Source organism: Cheilinus undulatus, linkage group 8, assembly GCF_018320785.1.
Source record: "Cheilinus undulatus linkage group 8, ASM1832078v1, whole genome shotgun sequence".
In the NCBI taxonomy this organism is placed as follows: Eukaryota; Metazoa; Chordata; class Actinopteri; order Labriformes; family Labridae; genus Cheilinus; species Cheilinus undulatus.
The window spans coordinates 269,012-288,345 of record NC_054872.1 but is presented as its reverse complement, the minus strand read 5'-3'; the positions used below and the strand labels follow the sequence as shown (position 1 = coordinate 288,345).

Here is a 19,334-nt window from a genome sequence, read left to right as displayed (position 1 = left end):
TCTGACATCAGTGCTCCATGAGACATTCCATGAAAAAATCAATTCAGCAAAAAGACTGAATACTACAACACCCCTAAAAATCTAATCTCTGATTTTCATTTAAAAAAAATACAGTTTTTTTTATCCTTGTTAAAAAACACACACAGATGACAAAGAGATTTAATCGAAGCATGTTTTTTTCCTTTATCTTCACAGACAGAACTCAGAACATGTGTTTTAAGTCTCTCTGTGTTCAATTCTTTGTAACAGCTCCTCTAGTTTTACCTTTTATTCTGTAATGTTGAGGTGAGTCAAGCTCCTATTGACTACACCATGTTTCCTACTGGGAATTTTCAAAATAAAAGCCCTCAATAAATACAAACAGCTACGGGCTCGTATTGTGAAGCTTCTAGGACTGAACATGGACTCATGAAGCCGGTCGGGACTTTGAGCTGAATCTCTGCAGCACTGGGCTGAAAACAAACTCAAATAGCTACTGATACCAAGTCCTGATCTGTTACTCATAATTATCTAGATTAGAGTTTCAATAGTTTTTGTTCGCAAAATAACTGAAGTAAACTGACTCAATACCTTAAACTTATTCCATTTAACACAGTACAGCCAACACCGTTGTAAAAAAAACATAAAATCACATTTCTGCTCAGAATGTCTGTTTCACTTTAATCATTCAAAATAAAAATAAAAAAATAAAGTACAAAATAAAGTTACATTTTCACTTAATGTAGTGTTTGAATTAAATCAGACAATCAAAACTCCACTTCAGAGTGGTCAGAACAGCTGACAGACCTGAGCAGCAAAAGAAATTACTAAAATTACAGCTTAGTGGTGATGAAGCAGAGTCAATTGGCACAATCACAAATTAATCAATAAATGAATTTGAAATAAAATAATAATATTATAATTCCACTTAGAAGTGATCATGAACTTGACTATTTTAGTCACAACAAAGTGAACTCAAAATGAATTAAAAACATCCTAACCCCACTTTAAAGTGGAGTAACCAGTTTAACCTGAATAGGATCAAAAACATATGAATCAGATTAAAAACAATGGTCCTAATTAAAATGTAGCAGCTTAAACAGAGCAGAGAACCAGATCATTAACACTGCAAGAAAACCCAAATATCACATAAAAGGAACTCATCTTATTACATACACATTTCTAAAGGTGCTAAACCACATTTCCCTCCCTGACTTTTATTTCTTTACCCTCTGTTACTTTAAAATAAACTGTAGCTTCTTGTGTTGAAACTGGCATGAATGTAATACTGCACGCTTTAACTTATAGGTGGAGGTGTGTGTAGCGAGACTCATCAGTGACGTGGGGCTAACATCAGAGCTCTAAACGTCTGTAGTGAAGCCAACAGCAGTGACATGGGGCTAACATCAGAGCTCTAAACGTCTGCAGTGAAGCCAACAGCAGTGACGTGGGGCTAACATCAGATCTCTAAACGTCTGCAGTGAAGCCAACAGCAGTGACGTGGGGCTAACATCAGAGCTCTAAACGTCTGCAGTGAAGCCAACAGCAGTGACGTGGGGCTAACATCAGAGCTCTAAACGTCTGCAGTGAAGCCAACAGCAGTGACGTGGGGCTAACATCAGAGCTCTAAACCTCTGCAGTGAAGCCAACATCAGTGACATGGGGCTAACATCAGAGCTCTAAACGTCTGTAGTGAAGTTTACAGCAGTGACGTGGGGCTAACATCAGAGCTCTAAACGTCTGTAGCGAAGCTAACAGCAGTGACGTGGGGCTAACATCAGAGCTCTAAACGTCTGCAGTGAAGCCAACAGCAGTGACGTGGGGCTAACATCAGAGCTCTAAACGTCTGCAGTGAAGCCAACAGCAGTGACGTGGGGCTAACATCAGAGCTCTAAACCTCTGCAGTGAAGCCAACATCAGTGACATGGGGCTAACATCAGAGCTCTAAACGTCTGTAGTGAAGTTTACAGCAGTGACGTGGGGCTAACATCAGAGCTCTAAACGTCTGTAGCGAAGCTAACGGCAGTGACGTGGGGCTAACATCAGAGCTCTAAATGTCTGTATTGTAGCTAACGGCAGTGACGTGAGGCTAACATCAGAGCTCTAAACGTCTGTAGTGAAGCCAACAGCAGTGACGTGGGGCTAACATCAGAGCTCTAAAGGTCTGTATTGAAGCTAACAGCAGTGACATGGGGCTAACATCAGAGCTCTAAACGTCTGTAGTGAAGCCAACAGCAGTGACGTGGGGCTAACATCAGAGCTCTAAACGTCTGTAGTGAAGCCAACAGCAGTGACGTGGGGCTAACATCAGAGCTCTAAACGTCTGTAGTGAAGCCAACAGCAGTGACGTGGGGCTAACATCAGAGCTCTAAACGTCTGTAGTGAAGCTAACAGCAGTGACTTGGGGCTTACAGCAGATCTCTAAACGTCTGTAGTGAAGCTAACAGCAGTGACGTGGGGCTAACATCAGAGCTCTAAACGTCTGTAGTGAAGCTAACAGCAGTGACGTGGGGCTAACATCAGAGCTCTAAGCATCTGTACTAAAGCTAACCGCAGTGACATGGGGCTAACATCAGAGCTCTAAATGTCTGCAGTGAGGCCAAAAGCAGTGACGTGGGGCTAACATCAGAGCTCTAAACCTCTGCAGTGAAGCCAACAGCAGTGACGTGAGGCTAACATCAGAGCTCTAAAGGTCTGTAGTGAAGCTAACGGCAGTGACGTGGGGCTTACATCAGAGCTCTAAACGTACATAGTGAAGCTAACGGCAGTGAGTTGGGGCTAACATCAGAGCTCTAAACGTCTGTAGTGAAGCTAACGGCAGTGACGTGGGGCTAACATCAGAGCTCTAAACGTCTGTATTGTAGCTAACGGCAGTGACGTGAGGCTAACATCAGAGCTCTAAACGTCTGTAGCGAAGCTAACGGCAGTGACGTGGGGCTAACATCAGAGCTCTAAATGTCTGTAGTGAAGCCAACAGCAGTGACGTGGGGCTAACATCAGAGCTCTAAATGTCTGTATTGTAGCTAACGGCAGTGACGTGAGGCTAACATCAGAGCTCTAAACGTCTGTAGTGAAGCCAACAGCAGTGACGTGGGGCTAACATCAGAGCTCTAAACGTCTGTATTGAAGCTAACAGCAGTGACGTGGGGCTAACATCAGAGCTCTAAACGTCTGTAGTGAAGCCAACAGCAGTGACGTGGGGCTAACATCAGAGCTCTAAATGTCTGTAGTGAAGCCAACAGCAGTGACGTGGGGCTAACATCAGAGCTCTAAACCTCTGCAGTAAAGCCAACAGCAGTGACGTGGGGCTAACATCAGAGCTCTAAACGTCTGCAGTAAAGCCAACGGCAGTGACGTGGGGCTAACATCAGAGCTCTAAACCTCTGCAGTGAAGCCAACAGCAGTGACGTGGGGCTAACATCAGAGCTCTAAACGTCTGCAGTAAAGCCAACGGCAGTGACGTGGGGCTAACATCAGAACTCTAAACCTCTGCAGTGAAGCCAACGGCAGTGACGTGGGGCTAACATCAGAGCTCTAAACGTCTGTAGTGAAGCCAACAGCAGTGACGTGGGGCTAACATCAGAGCTCTAAACGTCTGTAGTGAAGCCAACAGCAGTGACGTGGGGCTAACATCAGAGCTCTAAACCTCTGTAGTGAAGCTAACAGCAGTGACTTGGGGCTAACATCAGAGCTCTAAACGTCTGTAGTGAAGCTAACAGCAGTGACGTGGGGCTAACATCAGAGCTCTAAACGTCTGTAGTGAAGCTAACAGCAGTGACGTGGGGCTAACATCAGAGCTCTAAGCATCTGTACTAAAGCTAACCGCAGTGACATGGGGCTAACATCAGAGCTCTAAATGTCTGCAGTGAAGCTAATTGCAGTGACGTGGGGCTAACATCAGAGCTCTAAACGTCCGCAGTGAGGCCAAAAGCAGTGACGTGGGGCTAACATCAGAGCTCTAAACCTCTGCAGTGAAGCCAACAGCAGTGACGTGAGGCTAACATCAGAGCTCTAAACGTCTGTAGTGAAGCTAACGGCAGTGACGTGGGGCTTACATCAGAGCTCTAAACGTACATAGTGAAGCTAACGGCAGTGAGTTGGGGCTAACATCAGAGCTCTAAACGTCTGTAGTGAAGCTAACGGCAGTGACGTGGGGCTAACATCAGAGCTCTAAACGTCTGTAGTGAAGTTTACAGCAGTGACGTGGGGCTAACATCAGAGCTCTAAACCTCTGCAGTGAGGCCAAAAGCAGTGACGTGGGGCTAACATCAGAGCTCTAAACCTCTGCAGTGAAGCCAACAGCAGTGACGTGAGGCTAACATCAGAGCTCTAAACGTCTGTAGTGAAGCTAACGGCAGTGACGTGGGGCTTACATCAGAGCTCTAAACGTACATAGTGAAGCTAACGGCAGTGAGTTGGGGCTAACATCAGAGCTATAAACGTCTGTAGTGAAGCTAACGGCAGTGACGTGGGGCTAACATCAGAGCTCTAAACGTCTGTATTGTAGCTAACGGCAGTGACGTGAGGCTAACATCAGAGCTCTAAACGTCTGTAGCGAAGCTAACGGCAGTGACGTGGGGCTAACATCAGAGCTCTAAATGTCTGTAGTGAAGCCAACAGCAGTGACGTGGGGCTAACATCAGAGCTCTAAATGTCTGTATTGTAGCTAACGGCAGTGACGTGAGGCTAACATCAGAGCTCTAAACGTCTGTAGTGAAGCCAACAGCAGTGACGTGGGGCTAACATCAGAGCTCTAAACGTCTGTATTGAAGCTAACAGCAGTGACGTGGGGCTAACATCAGAGCTCTAAACGTCTGTAGTGAAGCCAACAGCAGTGACGTGGGGCTAACATCAGAGCTCTAAATGTCTGTAGTGAAGCCAACAGCAGTGACGTGGGGCTAACATCAGAGCTCTAAACCTCTGCAGTAAAGCCAACAGCAGTGACGTGGGGCTAACATCAGAGCTCTAAACGTCTGCAGTAAAGCCAACGGCAGTGACGTGGGGCTAACATCAGAGCTCTAAACCTCTGCAGTGAAGCCAACAGCAGTGACGTGGGGCTAACATCAGAGCTCTAAACGTCTGTAGTGAAGCTAACGGCAGTGACGTGGGGCTAACATCAGAGCTCTAAACGTCTGCAGTGAAGCCAACGGCAGTGACGTGGGGCTAACATCAGAGCTCTAAACGTCTGTAGTGAAGCTAACAGCAGTGACGTGGGGCTAACATCAGAGCTCTAAACGTCCGCAGTGAAGCTAACAGCAGTGACATGGGGCTAACATCAGAGCTCTAAACGTCTGCAGTGAAACCAAAAGCAGTGACGTGGGGCTAACATCAGAGCTCTAAACCTCTGCAGTGAAGCCAACAGCAGTGACGTGAGGCTAACATCAGAGCTCTAAACGTCTGTAGTGAAGCTAACGGCAGTGACGTGGGGCTAACATCAGAGCTCTAAACGTCTGTAGTGAAGCTAACGGCAGTGAGTTGGGGCTAACATCAGAGCTCTAAACGTCTGTAGTGAAGCTAACGGCAGTGACGTGGGGCTAACATCAGAGCTCTAAACGTCTGTATTGTAGCTAACGGCAGTGACGTGAGGCTAACATCAGAGCTCTAAACCTCTGCAGTGAAGCCAACAGCAGTGACGTGAGGCTAACATCAGAGCTCTAAACGTCTGTAGTGAAGCTAACGGCAGTGACGTGGGGCTAACATCAGAGCTCTAAACGTCTGTAGTGAAGCAAACGGTAGTGACGTGGGGCTAACATCAGAGCTCTAAACCTCTGCAGTGAAGCCAACAGCAGTGACGTGAGGCTAACATCAGAGCTCTAAACGTCTGTAGTGAAGCTAACGGCAGTGACGTGGGGCTAACATCAGAGCTCTAAACGTCTGCAGTGAAGCCAACAACAGTGAGTTGGGGCTAACATCAGAGCTCTAAACGTCTGTAGCGAAGCTAACGGCAGTGACGTGGGGCTAACATCAGAGCTCTAAATGTCTGTAGCGAAGCTAACGGCAGTGACGTGGGGCTAACATCAGAGCTCTAAACATCTGTTGTGAAGCTAACGGCAGTGACGTGGGGCTAACATCAGAGCTCTAAACGTCTGTAGTTAAGCTAACAGCAGTGACGTGAGGCTAACATCAGAGCTCTAAATGTCTGCAGTGAAGCTAATTGCAGTGACATGGGGCTAACATCAGAGCTCTAAACGTCTGTATTGAAGCTAAAAGCAGTGACGTGGGGCTAACATCAGAGCTCTAAGCGTCTGTAGTGAAGCAAACGGTAGTGACGTGGGGCTAACATCAGAGCTCTAAGCGTCTGTAGTGAAGCTAACAGCAGTGACGTGGGGCTAACATCAGAGCTCTAAACCTCTGTATTGAAGCTAACGGCAGTGACGTGAGGCTAACATCAGAGCTCTCAACGTCTGTAGTGAAGCTACCTGCAGTGACATGGGGCTAACATCAGAGCTCTAAATGTCTGTATTGAAGCTAACAGCAGTGACATTGGGCTAACATCAGAGCTCTAAGCGTCTGTAGTGAAGCTAACGGCAGTGACGTGGGGCTAACATCAGACTTCTAAACGTCTGTAGTGAAGCAAACGGCAGTGACGTGGGGCTAACATCAGACTTCTAAACGTCTGTAGTGAAGCAAACGGTAGTGACGTGGGGCTAACATCAGAGCTCTAAGCGTCTGTAGTGAAGCTAACAGCAGTGACGTGGGGCTAACATCAGAGCTCTAAGCGTCTGTATTGAAGCTAACAGCAGTGACATGGGGCTAACATCAGAGCTCGAAACGTCTGTAGTGAAGCTAACAGCAGTGACGTGGGGCTAACATCAGAGCTCTAAACGTCTGTAGTGAAGCTAACAGCAGTGACATAGGGCTAACATCAGAGCTCTAAGCATCTGTACTAAAGCTAACCGCAGTGACATGAGGCTTACATCAGAGCTCTAAATGTCTGCAGTGAAGCTAATTGCAGTGACATGGGGCTAACATCAGAGCTCTAAACCTCTGTAGTTAAGCTAACGGCAGTGACATGGGGCTAACATCAGAGCTCTAAACATCTGTAGTGAAGCTAACGGCAGTGACGTGGGGCTAACATCAGAGCTCTAAACATCTGTTGTGAAGCTAACGGCAGTGACGTGAGGCTAACATCAGAGCTCTAAACGTCTGTAGTTAAGCTAACAGCAGTGACGTGAGGCTAACATCAGAGCTCTAAATGTCTGCAGTGAAGCTAATTGCAGTGACATGGGGCTAACATCAGAGCTCTAAACGTCTGTATTGAAGCTAAAAGCAGTGACGTGGGGCTAACATCAGAGCTCTAAGCGTCTGTAGTGAAGCAAACGGTAGTGACGTGGGGCTAACATCAGAGCTCTAAGCGTCTGTATTGAAGCTAACGGCAGTGACGTGAGGCTAACATCAGAGCTCTAAACGTCTGCAGTGAAGCCAACAGCAGTGACATGGGGCTAACATCAGAGCTCTAAACGTCTGTAGTGAAGCTAACAGCAGTGACGTGAGGCTAACATCAGAGCTCTAAGCATCTGTACTAAAGCTAACCGCAGTGACATGGGGCTAACATCAGAGCTCTAAATGTCTGCAGTGAAGCTAATTGCAGTGACATGGGGCTAACATCAGAGCTCTAAACCTCTGTAGTTAAGCTAACGGCAGTGACATGGGGCTAACATCAGAGCTCTAAACGTCTGTAGTGAAGCTAACGGCAGTGGCGTGGGGTTAACATCAGAGCTCTAAACATCTGTTGTGAAGCTAACGGCAGTGACGTGGGGCTAGCATCAGAGCTCTAAACCTCTGCAGTGGAGCTAATGGCAGTGATGTCGCTTTTTAAATCCTCTGGTATGGTGTTGCTTTGTTGTACAGCTCTGGTAAAGCAGTGTCAGTAATGTAATGTCGAGACGGGAGGGCATAGCGTGGGTCTAAAAGCTCAAGAAGATGACAAAAACCCAAATTCTCCACCACGTAGATGGGATGGTTGTCCAAAGCGATGACTTCTTCAGTTATGTTTTTGGCCTTATCGCTCTATCGAGGATTCTTGTCTTTCCTCTTAAAGTCCAGAGGTTTATTTTGTAGATAACGGATCAAACTTGTAGAGGTAAACACAGCTGTTCTGCTACCAACTCATGAAACAGTCATGTTACAGATGCTGAAAGAGGTGGATTGTTTTCACTCTCATGGTTGAAATTTTTCCACACCGCTGACATCTTAAACACAGAAATGCTAATGTTGCTACTGCTACTGGTGTGTTTACTGCAGAGCATGTGAGCGGAATGAAGCGATGAGATTTCCCACTCCTCGCTCACAGAGCTGTTTCTTTCCCCCGTTCGTCCACTCAGAGGGGATTCATGCCGCTCCGCTCATTATCGCTCCACCTTACACTCAAGTTTCTTCCCGCTCCACTCAAATCACTCACCGCTCACTCAACGAAAACACGGAAGCGCATTACCATTACCATCTTCTCGGTTTCAGACACTGGGAAATACTGATGTTTTAAAAAAATGACGATGGTGTTAATATTAGTATATCAACACTGTGCAGGCATCTCAAGTCTCTCGGATTATTCCGGCGGAAAGCCCAGTCTGACGTGCTGGATGTCGCTGTCTCTCTGCAGGAGCAGTGAAACCAACACGGGATGCTTCACGGATACAAATTCTTGCAGATGCATTGGGTGAGACATGCTTCAGACGCATGGTGTTAGCAGTACCAGAGCGAAATTGGAGTGAGATGGAGCGCAAGATAAGGTGCCGGTCCAGCTTTTTTGAAAAAACTGCTCCACACTCTGGCCAAAATCCTTCCGCTCGCGCTCCCCGCTTGCTCCCGCTCCGCTCCGCTCAGATGCTCTGGTTTACTGCCTGTCGTAAATTGTTCTCCGTCTACAACAGCTGAGGCAAATGATCGGCTGGGCTAATTGGATCAAATTGCCGATCTCTGATCAATTAAAACTGCTTATTCCTGGCTGCTGTAGCTGCTAGAGCTAAACCTCCTGCTGACTCAGAATGAGCTGTTTTCATCACTTTGCTATGCTAGTAGCACACTTTCGTCACTCAGCTGCATTTTCAGCACTGCTCCTTTAGTTGCCACAGCTTTGTCACAGATACTGCGGCGGGCTGTGGTGTGTTCATGGTCCGAATCTGCAAACCTGAACCAGGTCCAAACAGCTAGCAAAAATATATGGTTCTTAGGATAACACTTAAGATTTGCCCTGGTCGCCATGCTGTTGTGTGTGCATCTCTGAGGCGAGGGAGAGGAAGGGTGTAAGGCAACACTGCATGGGTATACCATCATTGCAGCTGCAGCTAGCAAGCGCTGCAATCATTAAAGTCTCCTGTTTGGGAATGGTTTTCCTGTGGACACAGGAAAGTGGACAAAACGGAAGTAACCTGCCGTAATTACGGTATTTCCTGATGTCATCACCCAGCTACGACATGCTGGAGAGTACCCTGGGCATCAGGTAGCTGTAGACTCAGCTCTGCTGGAAAGGCCCTCAAGAAGGATGTGACCACACTGACAGATCAGTGAGACCTGCAGAGGAGGTCACTGAGGTCCTTAAACCTCTAAAAAAATGACCACAACACTCGTGTGGATGATGCCTACATGCCTATGAACAGAGTCTTCAACGGCCTCATCACAGAAACTGCAGCCATGGAAGAACAGGTATCAGGCAAATTCTCTTAAGCATCAAAAATATTTTTACTTACTTTGAAACACAAATGTCAGTTAATTTTGTTTTTCATTGAGGTTTTGCTCTCTGTTTTATGCAGGGTTGCCAGGTCCGCGGTTTTACCGCAGAATTGGGCTACTTTTAACGTACTCCCATGGGTAGATTTTGTTGTCCGCGGGTTGAGTAGACCCATTTTTTATGTTTTATCAGTGGCGCAAAAAGTGGGTATGCACTATATGCGGCGCACAGGAGTGCCAAAGCGATGGGGGTCAAATTATTTCGAGTCAGCATTTTCTGTATTTAACAGCTGTTTGTGCATGTGTAAACAATATGATCAATAACAGAGGCACATTTCTGATTAGGTAACCCTCCGCTCCTTCACCTCCCCTCCTCTTGTCCCCCACACGCACACTATAGGCTCTCCAGTTCCGTCAAGCATGCGGGTGCTTTCATTTGAATTGTGGCTCTTATAAGGCTTACTTTACAAAAGAAAATTCTCCCGAAATCCTCTATAAAAGTGAAAACTGTCAGCAGTAGCCTAAAGACTGCAACAAGTCATATCAATAAATCTAAGTCCACACAAGGAAGACAGACTTTAATTGCCAAATTCAAATGAAAACTTGGTTATTATTACCGTCAGACGGAGGAACGTGCGTAAAAGAGCGCAGAGGACGTCCGCTGACGGTGCGTCTCTTCAGTAAGTCCATAATACCTTCATAAAGATGTGCTGTCTTGTGTTGAAGCTTCTAATGCCCTCGTTTTAACATATTTCTTCAGTCATTTCCTGCCGATGCTCTCCCATACTCGTATTTGATGATGACTTTTGTGCTGCGCATCATCATCAATGAGCCAAACACACATGGATCACATCTTAAAATAATGTAAAACTGAGTAAAACTTGTCCAAACGTGGGTGTTTTATTTGATCTTAAACGTCCCAATGATAAATACTGTCAAAAGGGCAGAAACAGAGAAATGAAAGCAACAAACTGGCAGGACGATTTGTGAGGGGGAGCTGCAGTGAGGCAGGGCTGGTTTTAGCCATTTGGAGGCCCAGGGCAAAGAAAAAACATGGGGACCCTCCCCCTTTAGCTAAAAGTATCAAAAATTAGAGAAAAAAATAGAAAGCATCCCTTTAAGTTAACAGAGTCACACAACTACAGTAAATGTCCAAATATGAAATATAAATACCCACACACCCATGATTCATCAGCTCTTTGAAAAGCTTCTCATAGCTCTAAGCTGGCGGGGGGGCTGTGATGTATCCACATACCCCTCAGAAAGTAGGTAGTTGCACCCCTGTGTCTAGTGTATGAGTATTTCATATCTGTAGCAGAGAAACTACTCTATTTACACTCAAGTACAATTAAAACGACCTTCAGAGAGGCAGGAAAACATGCACCATGGCACAGACACACACGCCACCCACAGAAAAGCAGAATGTCTGCGGGCACTCAAGCAATATATGCAGTATGGCAGAGGTTTTAACTGTATTATTTTGAATTTCAGAATTGGGCTTGTTTTTGGGCTAGTTTTATCGGTCACTGGGCTGGTTTTGGGCCAGTTTTTATTGGCCATTGGGCTGGTTTTGTCACACAGACCTGGCAACCCTGGTTTTATGGCATGAGGAGGCAGCAGAGGTCAGTTCATCTCCTGGGAGAGGACACCCAGGCCATTGTCGAATTCGCCTACTATACTAGCAGTGCATACTGGTTTGCCCAAAATGTAGTATGCAGTATGTGGTATGCGAACAAATGCAAAAGTTGCAGTATGCCAAAAATACCCGGATGACGTACTGATTGGCGAAAATTTCACAGTATGCATCTGACCAGTCTGCTTTGCCTACTGTTACCCACAATGCAAAGTGCTGGGTCAGAGTTTGTAATAGCAGAGAGCGGCGAAACTTTCACCGGCTGACGTTTACAAAAAGTGCCATTACCTTTTATCTTCATCTTTTTAGCACGTACTATAGCGAACCAAGTTGTAATAAGGTCACTGTTGTTTTTGTTTTGCCATTACGGCTTGTAACGGCCAGAAAGGTGCCGTCAAGTGTGTCCTTTCACTGTACTATACATGCTAAACTAAAAACAATGGCTATAAAAATCCCCAAAAATCAAATAAAAACACTTCCCAGGTTTTTCTGTACGTAAATGGATGGAAAACACTGTAGCATCATTTAATACTGACCAAGGTATGACGTACTTCTGTGTACTGGAAACCAGCTAAACCGGGCCAAGTATACTACACAATAACGTCTGACTGGCAGTCAAACTGCATACTACTGTCTAACACAGTAAACTGTGTGCAATACGTACTGCATACTGTGAGTATGCAGTAGGCCAATTCGAAAACAGCCAGTGTCCTCTAACTCATCTCCTCCTGTCCAGAGATCAGCCATGACTGACTGTTTGGTGAGCTCTAACCCTAAGCAAGGACAGAAACATATTTTGTAGCTGGTGGAGGAAGAGGTTACCTCATACAAGGCAGTGGACAGCATTTCACTGGACTCCAACCCACCTGTATGGTGGAGGAACAGTGAGACCACATATCTTGCTAAGTTAGCAAAGTGCTAGCTCGCAGTACCTGCAGCCTCTGTTGCTAGTGAAACTAGTGAGACTACTTACTGCCAGCAGGTCTGCTCTTCCTGCTGACAATGAGGACAAGTTCATTTTTCTGGCTAAAAGCATGAAAACTCAATGACTGCATGACTGATCTGGAGTATATGTGTGCGAGATGAGCCACAGAAAAAGAAAGTAGTGCATCAGGCGTCCACACTTGGACTGTTAATGCAGCGCTGCAGACATGAAGTGTGTGAATATTTGTTTACAAGAAGAAAAAGATGAACATGCACTATTTTCTCTTTAACCCACAATACCTTAGATTGTTCACAGATCACCAGCAGGTAGGCTAAACTCTGTTTAAAGACGAGGCACTTTCCTTAGCATACATGCATCATGTGGTCTGTGTATGAACTCCTTTACTAGTTCTCCTATGGTTAACAGAGGACAGGATTTCAGTTCAGCTGGGACTCTTTATGCAGTCCCAGCTGGGTTTTAGGTTCATCTGGGCTCAAAGGTCATTGAAAAAGGTGTTAGCTCAGAAACCTGAAAAGTATCTGTCTCAGCCACATGAAAAAGCAGTTGAACTCTTTCAGATTTATATTTTGTGTAATTTATCATCTTTTATGTATTATATTTAGTAATATGTGTCAGCATTTTTCTTCATTTTTTTTTAGATATTTTATTTTTTACAGGGGACCATATGTGGTCTCATCCAGAGCATGCCCAGACGTTGTAGGGAGTGCAGACAGGCACATGGAGGTCAAACACAGAACCGAGTCTCAGTTTGAGGAAATTCACAGAAGTTGGATCAGCCTGTGATCTGATTTTTCCACTTTTAGTTTGAGCTCTGAATCCAGTCCTCCATGGGTTAATGACTTTGTTAATGACATTAATGACAGTGCATTCCTCTGTGTAATGAATAAAAACTGGAATATATTTGATTCATCCAGATTTGGGATGTGTTACTGAAGTGTTTCCTGTATTTCTCTGAGCAGTGTAGATCTATCTGGGGCAGCAGGCTCCATCACATCAGCCTGCTTTAAGAAAGCCTAGATATAATACATAAAGGACAAATGTAATGATTATCAACCAGCGGTGCATCGATATGAAATATGTCAGACATGTTCATTGATCGGTGTGTCACTGTTCTCACGTTAAACTGTGAGGAAAACTCTCCTCTCATGTACCCTCAGATCTCTGCTGGGTGGAGTATTTTACATGTCTGCAGATGTCTGTTAGACTACAACTGCATTTTCTCTGTGCCAGCCCAGTGCAAACCCACTAACTACCTGCAGGATTGAGTCTAGGGCAGGGCGACACCTCTACATGCTGAGATCACCTGAGATCAAGGCGTTTTTATGTTGGACACAGACATAGGGCTGCTGTACGAGCCATGACAGAGTAATGGACAACAGCAAAGAGCTTTGACTGGACAACAGTGCAGTGCTTTGATTAGACAACAGGGCAGAGCTTTGACTAGACAACAGGGCAGAGCTTTGACTAGACAACAGGGCAGAGCTTTGACTAGACAACAGCACAGAGCGTTGACTGGACAACAGCACAGAGCTTTGACTGGACAACAGCACAGAGCTTTGACTGGACAACAGTGCAGTGCTTTGACTAGACAACAGGGCAGAGCTTTGACTAGACAACAGGGCAGAGCTTTGATTAGACAACAGGGCAGAGCTTTGACTAGACAACAGGGCAGAGCTTTGACTAGACAACAGCACAGAGCTTTGACTGGACAACAGCACAGAGCTTTGACTGGACAACAGCACAGAGCTTTGACTGGACAACAGCACAGAGCTTTGACTGGACAACAGCACAGAGCTTTGGCTAGACAACAGCACAGAGCTTTGGCTAGACACCAGGGCAGAGCTTTGACTAGACAACAGCACAGTGCTTTGACTGAACAACAGCGCAGAGCTTTGACTAGACAACAGGGCAGAGCTTTGACTAGACAACAGGGCAGAGCTTTGACTAGACAACAGGGCAGAGCTTTGACCAGACAACAGGGCAGAGCTTTGACCAGACAACAGGGCAGAGCTTTGACTAGACAACAGGGCAGAGCTTTGACTAGACAACAGGGCAGAGCTTTGACTAGACAACAGGGCAGGGCTCTGACTAGACAACAGCACAGAGCTTTGGTTGGACAACAGCACAGAGCTTTGACTAGACAACAGGGCAGAGCTTTGACTAGACAACAGTGCAGAGCTTTGACTAGACAACAGCACAGAGCTTTGACTAGACAACAGCACAGAGCTTTGGATAGACAACAGCACAGAGCTTTGGCTGGACAGCAGCACAGAAAATTGACTAGACAACAGGGCAGAGCTTTGACTAGACAACAGTGCAGAGCTTTGACTAGACAACAGCACAGAGCTTTGACTAGACAACAGGGCAGAGCTTTGACTAGACAACAGGGCAGAGCTTTGACTGGAAAACAGCACAGTGCTTTGGTTGGACAACAGGGCAGAGCGTTGACTAGACAACAGCACAGAGCTTTGGCTAGACAACAGGGCAGAGCTTTGACTAGACAACAGGGCAGAGCTTTGACTAGACAACAGCGTAGAGCTTTGACTAGACAACAGCACAGCTTTGACTAGACAACAGCACAGAGCTTTGACTGGACAACAGCGTAGAGCTTTGACTAGACAACAGCACAGCTTTGACTAGACAACAGCACAGAGCTTTGGCTAGATAACAGGGCAGAGCTTTGACTAGACAACAGGGCAGTGCTTTGACTGAACAACAGCCCAGAGCTTTGACTAGACAACTGCACAGAGCTTTGACTAGACAACAGCACAGAGCTTTGGCTAGACAACAGCACAGAGCTTTGGCTGGACAGCAGCACAGAAAATTGACTAGACAACAGGGCAGAGCTTTGACTAGACAACAGGGCAGAGCTTTGACTGGAAAACAGCACAGTGCTTTGGTTGGACAACAGCACAGAGCTTTGACTAGACAACAGCACAGAGCTTTGGCTAGACAACAGGGCAGAGCTTTGACTAGACAACAGGGCAGAGATTTGACTAGACAACAGCGTAAAGCTTTGACTAGACAACAGCACAGCTTTGACTAGACAACAGCACAGAGCTTTGACTGGACAACAGCGTAGAGCTTTGACTAGACAACAGCACAGCTTTGACTAGACAACAGCACAGAGCTTTGGCTAGATAACAGGGCAGAGCTTTGACTAGACAACAGGGCAGTGCTTTGACTGAACAACAGCGCAGAGCTTTGACTAGACAACTGCACAGAGCTTTGACTAGACAACAGCACAGAGCTTTGGCTAGACAACAGCACAGAGCTTTGGCTGGACAGCAGCACAGAAAATTGACTAGACAACAGGGCAGAGCTTTGACTAGACAACAGTGCAGAGTTTTGACTAGACAACAGCACAGAGCTTTGACTAGACAACAGGGCAGAACTTTGACTAGACAACAGGGCAGAGCTTTGACTAGACAACAGGGCAGAGCTTTGACTGGAAAACAGCACAGTGCTTTGGTTGGACAACAGCACAGAGCTTTGGCTGGACAACAGCACAGAGCTTTGGCTAGACAACAGGGCAGAGCTTTGACTAGACATCAGGACAGAGCTTTGACTAGACAACAGGGCAGAGCTTTGACTGGAAAACAGCACAGAGCTTTGGTTGGACAACAGCACAGAGCTTTGACTAGACAACAGGGCAGAGCTTTGGCTAGACAACAGCACAGAGCTTTGACTAGACAACAGCACAGAGCTTTGACTAGACAAAAGCACAGAGCTTTGACTAGACAACAGCACAGAGCTTTGGCTGGACAACAGCACAGAAAATTGACTAGACAACAGTGCAGAGCTTTGACTAGACAACAGGGCAGAGCTAGGACTGGAAAACAGCACAGAGCTTTGGTTGGACAACAGCACAGAGCTTTGACTAGACAACAGCACAGAGCTTTGACTAGACAACAGCACAGAGCTTTGGCTAGACAACAGCACAGAGCTTAAACTAGACAACAGCACAGAGCTTTGACTAGACAACAGCACAGAGCTTTGACTGGACAACAGCACAGAGCTTTGACTAGACAACAGGGCAGAGCTTTGACTAGACAACAGGGCAGAACTTTGACTAGACAACAGTGCAGAGCTTTGACTGGACAACAGCACAGAGCTTTGGTTGGACAACAGCACAGAGCATTGGCTAGACAACAGCACAGAGCTTTGGCTAGACAACAGCACAGAGCTTTGACTAGACGACAGTGCAGAGCTTTGACTAGACAACAGCACAGAGCTTTGACTAGACAACAGTGCAGAGCTTTGACTAGACAACAGCACAGAGCTTTGACTGGACAACAGCACAGCTTTGACTGGACAACAGCACAGAGCTTTGACTTGACAACAGCGTAGAGCTTTGACTAGACAACAGCACAGCTTTGACTAGACAACTGCACAGAGCTTTGACTAGACAACAGCGCAAAGCTTTGACTGGAAGACAGTACAGAGCTTTGACTGGACAACAGCATAGAGCTTTGACTAGACAACAGTGCAGAGCTTTGACTAGACAACTGCACAGAGCTTTGATTGGACAACAGTGCAGAGCTTTGACTGGACAACAGTACAGAGCTTTGACTGGACAACAGTGGAGTGCTTTGACTAGACAACAGCACAGAGCTTTGACTAGACAACAGCGTAGAGCTTTGACCAGACAACAGGGCAGTGCTTTGACTAGACAACTGCACAGAGCTTTGACTAGACAACAGCACAGAGCTTTGACTAGACAACAGCATAGAGCTTTGACTAGACAACAGGGCAGAGCTTTGACTAGACAAGTGCACAGAGCTTTGACTGGACAACAGCACAGAGCTTTGACTGGACAACAGCACAGAGCTTTGACTAGACAACAGGGCAGAGCTTTGACTCGACAACAGCACAGAGCTTTGACTAGATAACAGCACAGAGCTTTGACTAGACAACAGGGCAGAGCTTTGACTAGACAACAGGGCAGAGCTTTGACTAGACAACAGGGCAGAGCTTTGACTAGACAACAGCATAGAGCTTTGACTGGACAACAGCACAGAGCTTTGGTTGGACAACAGCACAGAGCTTTGACTAGACAACAGCACAGAGCTTTGCTTGGGCAAACGGCACAGAGCTTTGACTAGACAACAGCACAGAGCTTTGGCTAGACAACAGCACAGAGCTTTGACTAGACAACAGCACAGAGCTTTGGGTGGACAACAGCACAGAGCTTTGACTAGACAACAGCACAGAGCTTTGACTAGACAACAGCACAGAGCTTTGACTAGACAACAGCACAGAGCTTTGACTAGACAACAGCACAGAGCTTTGACTAGACAACAGCACAGAGCTTTGACTAGACAACAGGGCAGAGCTTTGACTAGACAACAGCACAGAGCTTTGACTAGACAACAGCACAGAGCTTTGACTAGACAACAGCACAGAGCTTTGACTAGACAACAGCACAGAGCTTTGGCTGGACAACAGCACAGATAATTGACTAGACAACAGTGCAGAGCTTTGACTAGACAACAGGGCAGAGCTTGGACTGGAAAACAGGGCAGAGCTTTGGCTGGACAACAGCACAGAGCTTTGACTAGACAACAGCACAGAGCTTTGACTAGACAACAGCAGAGCTTTGACTAGAGAACAGGGCAGAGCTTTGACTAGACAACAGCAGAACTTTGACTAGACAACAGGGCAGAGCTTTGACTGGACAACAGCACAGAGCTTTGACTTGGACAACAGGGCAGGGCTTTGACTAGACAACAGCACAGAGCTTTGACTAGACAACAGCACAGAGCTTTGTCTAGACAGCAGCACAGAGCTTTGACTGGACAACAGCACAGAGCTTTGACTGGACAACAGCACAGAGCTTTGACTAGACAACAGCACAGAGCTTTGACTAGACAACAGGGAAGAGCTTTGACTAGACAACAGGGCAGAGCTTTGACTAGACAACAGCACAGAGCTTTGACTAGACAAAAGGGCAGAGCTTTGACTAGACAACAGGGTAGAGCTTTGACTAGACAACAGGGCAGAGCTTTGACTAGACAACAGCACAGAGCTTTGGTTGGACAACAGCACAGAGCTTTGACTAGACAACAGCACAGAGCTTTGACTAGACAACAGCACAGAGCTTTGACTAGACAACAGCACAGAGCTTTGACTAGACAACAGCACAGAGCTTTGGTTGGACAGCAGCACAGAAAATTGACTAGACAACAGCACAGAGCTTTGACTGGACAACAGCACAGAGCTTTGACTAGACAACAGGGCAGAGCTTTGACTAGACAACAGGGCAGAGCTTTGACTGGACAACAGTACAGAGCTTTGACTGGACAACAGTGGAGTGCTTTGACTAGACAACAGCACAGAGCTTTGACTAGACAACAGCGTAGAGCTTTGACCAGACAACAGGGCAGTGCTTTGACTAGACAACTGCACAGAGCTTTGACTAGACAACAGCACAGAGCTTTGACTAGACAACAGCATAGAGCTTTGACTAGACAACAGGGCAGAGCTTTGACTAGACAAGTGCACAGAGCTTTGACTGGACAACAGCACAGAGCTTTGACTGGACAACAGCACAGAGCTTTGACTAGACAACAGGGCAGAGCTTTGACTCGACAACAGCACAGAGCTTTGACTAGATAACAGCACAGAGCTTTGACTAGACAACAGGGCAGAGCTTTGACTAGACAACAGGGCAGAGCTTTGACTAGACAACAGGGCAGAGCTTTGACTAGACAACAGCATAGAGCTTTGACTGGACAACAGCACAGAGCTTTGGTTGGACAACAGCACAGAGCTTTGACTAGACAACAGCACAGAGCTTTGCTTGGGCAAACGGCACAGAGCTTTGACTAGACAACAGCACAGAGCTTTGGCTAGACAACAGCACAGAGCTTTGACTAGACAACAGCACAGAGCTTTGGTTGGACAACAGCACAGAGCTTTGACTAGACAACAGCACAGAGCTTTGACTAGACAACAGCACAGAGCTTTGGTTGGACAACAGCACAGAGCTTTGACTAGACAACAGCACAGAGCTTTGACTAGACAACAGCACAGAGCTTTGACTAGACAACAGGGTAGAGCTTTGACTAGACAACAGCACAGAGCTTTGACTAGACAACAGCACAGAGC

At 46.3% G+C, this 19,334-nt stretch overlaps 1 protein-coding gene across 5 annotated transcripts in view; it reads right to left on the bottom strand.

The window, feature by feature from the left end:
• spire1b (spire-type actin nucleation factor 1b) overlaps nt 1-19,334 on the bottom strand; it is an 86,965-nt gene that overhangs the window by 51,107 nt on the left and 16,524 nt on the right. The window lies entirely within an intron of this gene.